The following is a 6,176-nucleotide window of genomic DNA, read 5'->3' as shown; positions in this document are numbered from 1 at the left end:
AGGCAGCTGTCACACTCCTACCTCCATGAAGGGAACATGTAGTCCCGCTTAACAAAACTCTGCTCACTTCAAAAGTGGATTCTGACAGACACTCCCCTAAAAATACATTCTGACTTCTCCTACCATTTTGGTGCAGTCGCTGATTATACAATTATTACTACACCCCTTGCAATTTTCCACTAAGAAAACGGCCAAGATGCTTCTGACCTGTGCTGACCTTGAAGATGGCAGTGTCTCCGTGCTAATGAGCTACACGGCCCCACAGGCCTTGCACCAAACAAGCGTGTGCATTAGTGAGAGAATTGCGTGTATCCTGCAGCGATACGGAGAAGCCAGAGATGAGACATCAAAATACAGCAGGATGCCTGAGAAGGTAAGTGTGCGGATCGGCAGCTGTGGTTTCACACAGCCCAGTGCTGTCTCACTAAAGCCAGGAGGCCTTCTACTGCCACTGAAAATGGGCAGGGCAGAGCGGCCCATGAGGAATGTACGGTTCTCTGCAATACTCACACTCCAGACATCGTAGGTCCTTTACGCATGGGGAGAACCATGACCTCTCATCAAGATAAGATCTCATTTTTCATTCCCAGCTAGGTGAATGTGAGAAGATCTTAAGTCCTTTCTCCAAACTTGGCAAATCTGGATCACACTTCTTAAAGGACTTCATTTCCAATTTCATGTGGCAAGAGAGTTAACTTGTATTTTCAGAAGGCGAGGTCACCGACAGAGGACCTTTCCAAGCATACAGATGTGGGATGAATCTCTACACTACTTACACTTCTCTTTGGCTCTCTTTCATGTAGGGGTGCTGCTACAGCCTGACATGTACTGGTACAAATATTTGTTCAGAACAAGGCTACTGTTTTCGGCACCCAGGACTGATAGCTACGTTTTAATCTCTACAGGAGGGAGGAACTGTTGTCTCACACGCCATCATTTCATATACCTCAGTTAAAATGAGGCGGAATGAAGCCCTACAAGACAGATGGTCCAGATGAATGATAACTCCCTCGCATATATCAGGATGAATAGTGTGTAGAATTAGGAGAATGGCTGGTAATGAGACCCCCAACAGCGGTGGCATCAGAGTGCTGGACTTATATTTGTGTTCACAGCTTTGATAGACTGTCAGAGCGATGGACTGGAGGCCGGCAGGCAGACAGGCTTGCACAAATACTCGTTGCAGTGAGGGGTTAATTTCAGTGTGATCCGCTGCAAAGTGCTGACCCACAGACATGCAATCGATACAAGGACTTGAGGTAGTAATATGTCTGTCATAATAATCACTTGAAGGGAAGTTAAAACATTTGAGCACATAACTGGATTTTAGCTCATTAGACCAGATAGAAATAAACGCAATCACAACTAAATCAAAAGCAAGGCTCAGTCCCAGCTCTTCCGATAATGTATCAGTGCATTACATGGTTCAGTCCCAGCTCATCCGATAAAGTGTCAGTACGCTAACATGGTTCAGTCCCAGGTTATCCGACAATGTGTCAGTATGTTACATGGTTGTCTCAGCTTAATCACCAATGCGGCAGTATGTTACATGATGCAGTCCCAGCTTACCCACCAATGCATCAGTATGTTACACAGTTCAGTCCCAGGTTATCTGACAATGTGTCAGTACGTTACATGGTTGTCTCAGCTTACCCACCAATGCGGCAGTATGTTATATGATTCAGTCCCAGCTTACCCACCAATGCATCAGTATGTTACACAGTTCAGTCCCAGGTTATCTGACAATGTGTCAGTACGTTACATGGTTGTCTCAGCTTACCCACTAATGCGGCAGTATGTTACATGATTCAGTCCCAGCTTACCCACTAATGCGGCAGTATGTTAAATGGTTCATTCCCAGGTCTTCTGATAATGCGTCGGTATGTGACACGGTTCAGTCCCAGCTTATCCGCTAATGTGTCAGTACGTTACATGGTTGAGACCCAACTCATCCGATAATGTGTCAGTATGTTACACGGTTCAGTCCCAGCTCATCCGATAATGCATCAGTATGCTGCATGTTTCAGTCCCAACCCCTTCACATATTTAATCATGGTATGACACAGAACACACAAGCTGAGGTGTGTGCTGTACAGAACTGCCTGAGATGAGATTCGAGAAAAGGCAGCTTTATCTCCTGGGTGAAGATGCAAGACATCGATACCCAGAAGAGAGGAATCGGGAAGATTAGTGACGGCAAGGTCAGGGATGTAGAGACACGCGCCTGCTGGGGGGGGGGGGGGGGGGGCAGATGCTGCTCTGAATTCCCCAAAGCTTGTTTACGTTTCTTTTTCATTCGACCTCGCTGCCCAAACCTGACCTAATCCTCCTGTTAGGTATTCATCACCTGGGTAGCGGGTGATTGAAACGGCTGTTGGAGGTGGTTCAGGGGGAGAGATCAGCTGGAAGGTCTTCCTGTCAAACAAACACAATGGCCCCATGTCAGAGAGGGCTGTGTGTATGTCTGTATTGGGAGGCGGGCTCCATTTCTGCAGCCTGCCGACGTCACGTCCAGCAGGATCCATCACAGATCAGCTGTGGGATCCATGTGGGCCGGACTGCCTGCAGTATGTCTGCTTAAAGGAGGTGGAACCTTCCAGTGACATTCGACACCCCCCCGCTCTGCTTGTAATGGATAGAGGAACTGAGGATAGAGGAACTGAGGATAGAGGAACTGAGGATATTGCTGCTGCACTACTTTGTCTTCTATGTCTTCTGTGTATTATGTCATGTTTTGTCTGTGAGGGAGGGGTTTTCAAGTAAGAATTTCATTGTGCTCTGTACGCTGTACTTTGTACATATGACAATAAACTTCAAACTCAGGAACTGAGGATAGAGAAATTGAGGATAGAGGAACTGAGGATAGAGGAATTGAGGATAGAGGAACTGAGGATAGAGGAATTGAGGATAGAGGAACTGAGGATAGAGGAATTGAGGATAGAGGAACTGAAGATAGAGGAATTGAGGATAGAGGAACTGAGGATAGAGGAATTGAGGATAGAGGAACTGAGGATAGAGGAATTGAGGATAGAGGAACTGAAGATAGAGGAATTGAGGATAGAGGAACTGAGGATAGAGGAACTGAGGATAGAGGAACTGAGGATAGAGGAATTGAGGATAGAGGAACTGAGGATAGAGGAACTGAGGATAGAGGAACTGAAGATAGAGGAACTGAGGATAGAGGAATTGAGTGCAACAGTTCAATCAAGCCCAGAGCAAGTTTGTGTTAATGGCACTGCTCACCCTCACAACGATGGCTGTCACTCAAGCCCTAATCCAGCACACTTACAGACAGAGCAAACAGCCCCCAGCAGGACACGCTAATGCCAGTCACCAGCCACCCTCTGTTTGAAGCGTCATTCCTAACAACACACACGGCCTCTGGCGTAATTCCGCCCCCCCGACCGTCATGGCATGTGTTACGGCGACAAGCGTGCACTTCCTTCCACTTCCCGCCCGCCACATTGTCTCCCACTTTAGCCATTTATGTTGCCAGATTTACGCTGACCAATTTGTGATTAACTGCCTTTAATGCCCCCATCCTGAAACAGGGTGCACCTGAATATTAGAATTTTTACTCTACTGACTACTGGCCCACATCACCTAGCAGCAGAATACGGGTCCCCTCCAAACAGTTATTTTGTGGGCACTGGGCTGAGGCGCTGGGTTCCCAGTACAGCCTGCTCTCTGTCTTAATCGGCATCATTTGTCATAAAGAAAGTTCCACATTCTGACTCTGGCCATTACACTCATTTCCTGGTCTAATGTCTGTTATTAACATTCATTATTTATCATAGAAGGACTCCTGACTGCCTCACATTGCTATTCTAAGAACGATGAATCTGCCCAGGTGTTTAGTCTGTGCTTGGATCTAAAGATGCCTCTCTTTTCAAGTTAGCTGTAGTTATATGCTTATCTCTTTCGTTTTGTTGATGTAGTATCAGCCTTTGTGTGCATATTACAGAGCGAGTGAGTGTGGGAGTACGTTATGCAGACTATCATGCAGTTAATAAACCTATAAATTCTCAAGGTGCAGATGAAATGGAATTTCAAGCCAACGCATATCGGAGCCAAAATATCAAAGCTGTCCATCAGCACACCGAGTTTTACTGCTGGAGCCCCACGCTGATGCTGGTGAAAATGCCCCGGCGATGGGCCAGTGTTAAGCTGGACCCCTGATGCCATTCCTAGTAACATGTCAACACGGCCGTTTGGCCCGGTCAAACTCTGAAAGCAGCGGGGCGTGGACAACCTGCCATGTCTTTATGGGGGTGAATCCAATCACATATGCATGAGGAATCTGGCAAACCATGTGTTAGCTGTTCATGTTTCACCTTGTTAATCACCCAACCAATAGATATTTATAATGATCATTAATTGAGAGCGGAAATGACACCTGGCCTGTGAGGTCCTTTGGTATTGCACTGCATCATGGTGACTTTTCTTTATATAAAAACTTGGGCCCATAAGGGCTCCTGCTCAGGTTATGCTTAGAGAAATTTCTGAAGGGCAGCTTATTCCACAGAACATTAATGGCATGTAAACGGCTCATAAAACCAACGGGCATCTGTTGGAAGATTTGCTGTCACCGTGGCGACAAGGAGAGTAGTACAGTTAAAGCAGATCCATAGCCTGGTTCACACCTGAATGGCCAGAAGGTCCTAGATGGAGAGAGAGAACCATCTATCAGTCAGCGATCCTCACGAGCAAACCCATGCACAAATCTGCAGAACTGACAGAAACAGGCTCAAAAGCGCTCCCCTGATGCACTGAGGATTCCAGATGTTTCTCTACAGCTGTAAACACAATATGGTCACTGGTATCACGCGCATTCAATAAAACACGGGGCATTTAATGGCTTGGTTAGCTCTTTATCTGCATTCTGATAGTAGATGTTATTCTGCTAGCTAACACCATCAAGAGACCAGATGTTATATTTTTCCTGGGGATGTAGATAAATTAATCTCTTAAACAACAATCACGGACAAGTTTCCCCCGAGAACTTAGCAAAATGAAACGTCAGTCTTGTATATCATGTATTGTGTGCACGCTGCTTTCGCTGTTGAACTGTGGGTGAGGGGTATTGGCCAACATGTAGAGCTCATTCTTTGTTCTACTTCAGCTGAAAAAACTGATTTGTGGTTGTTTGCTTTTTTACGAAGTAACATATTACACTAACTCATTACGGAATTGCCAGAGGGTAGTTCAGTATAAAGAAGGATTTTGTGTGTTTTTTTCCTCCTGACATACAGAATTAAGCTGAAAATTGCTAGTCTACAACAAACTAGAAGCACTCAGCTCTGGACGACGTGGTGGCCGGCGTCATGTCTCCTGGGAACCTATTTGGTGGTTCCTGGGGGGCACATTCGGAAACTAAGCTAGAAAAAGCTACCTTTAACCTCCAAGCGATTACCACATTGATATTATTGCATTTAGATGGAAGTGCCTCACTAAGTCAAACAGAGGCAATACAGCCACCCTCTCGATGCTGTTGGAGCCTGGGAAGAGTGATCAGACTTCTGTCATCATGGGCCTGGGAGGAGAGAGTCCCTTGGTGAAATACCATGGAGTCAAGATCAAGGACATGATAGAGGGAGCGTGCAGTAAGGCTCGCCTTTAATTGTTTATTAAATCTAATTTTAAATGGTTGATATGGTGCAGCGAGCTTCAGAATGAGCGGGCGGACGGTGAGTGCACAGTGCATAACCTGAGACCAATTACAGCAGCAGAATTGTGACCATGTGCGACACTTACCTAACATCTGTTCCGGATAATTCCGGGGAGCCAGAGAAGCTCTTTTTCCTCAGATCACTGCTGAGAGCAGACGCACTGATGTCAGCTCCAAGGCTAACAGACTTCAAGTCAAAACTGGCCAGGCCCAGCACTTTCCAGCGTGTTGGCCCAATGCGTTTGGGTCCGTTATGTCCGTATGACTGAATGAAGCCCAGCAACCTACAAACACAAAGAGCTGGCTGAGTTTTCCGAGTGGCAGGCGCCAGGTTCCGCACCAGCGCTGAGCACTGCGAGCACGACGGCGGCTGGAATGCTGCTCACAGAGCCACATCCCGCATAGCGGCTTTCTGCTGTGTCAATATTTGCACCTTTTCTTTGAGAGCATATTGGCTGGGTAGACTGGAGCTTGGCAGAGTGCACCTGTCCTTATGAGTAAGGTCAAA

General features: G+C 46.5%; 1 long non-coding RNA gene across 1 annotated transcript in view; it reads right to left on the bottom strand.

Moving 5' to 3' along the window:
* Positions 1-5,884: 5,884 nt before the first annotated feature.
* LOC111848941 (uncharacterized) overlaps positions 5,885-6,176 on the bottom strand; it is a 75,209-nt gene continuing 74,917 nt past the window's right edge. Inside the window, exon 3 of the long non-coding RNA XR_002839426.1 lies at positions 5,885-5,952. This is a non-coding gene — a long non-coding RNA (uncharacterized lncRNA). The remainder of the gene's footprint in view (positions 5,953-6,176) is intronic.

The sequence above is a fragment of the Paramormyrops kingsleyae genome, chromosome 10, assembly GCF_048594095.1.
Source record: "Paramormyrops kingsleyae isolate MSU_618 chromosome 10, PKINGS_0.4, whole genome shotgun sequence".
NCBI lineage: Eukaryota > Metazoa > Chordata > Actinopteri > Osteoglossiformes > Mormyridae > Paramormyrops > Paramormyrops kingsleyae.
Note: the sequence above shows the minus strand (reverse complement) of the source record. Positions and strands in the feature narration are given on the sequence as shown.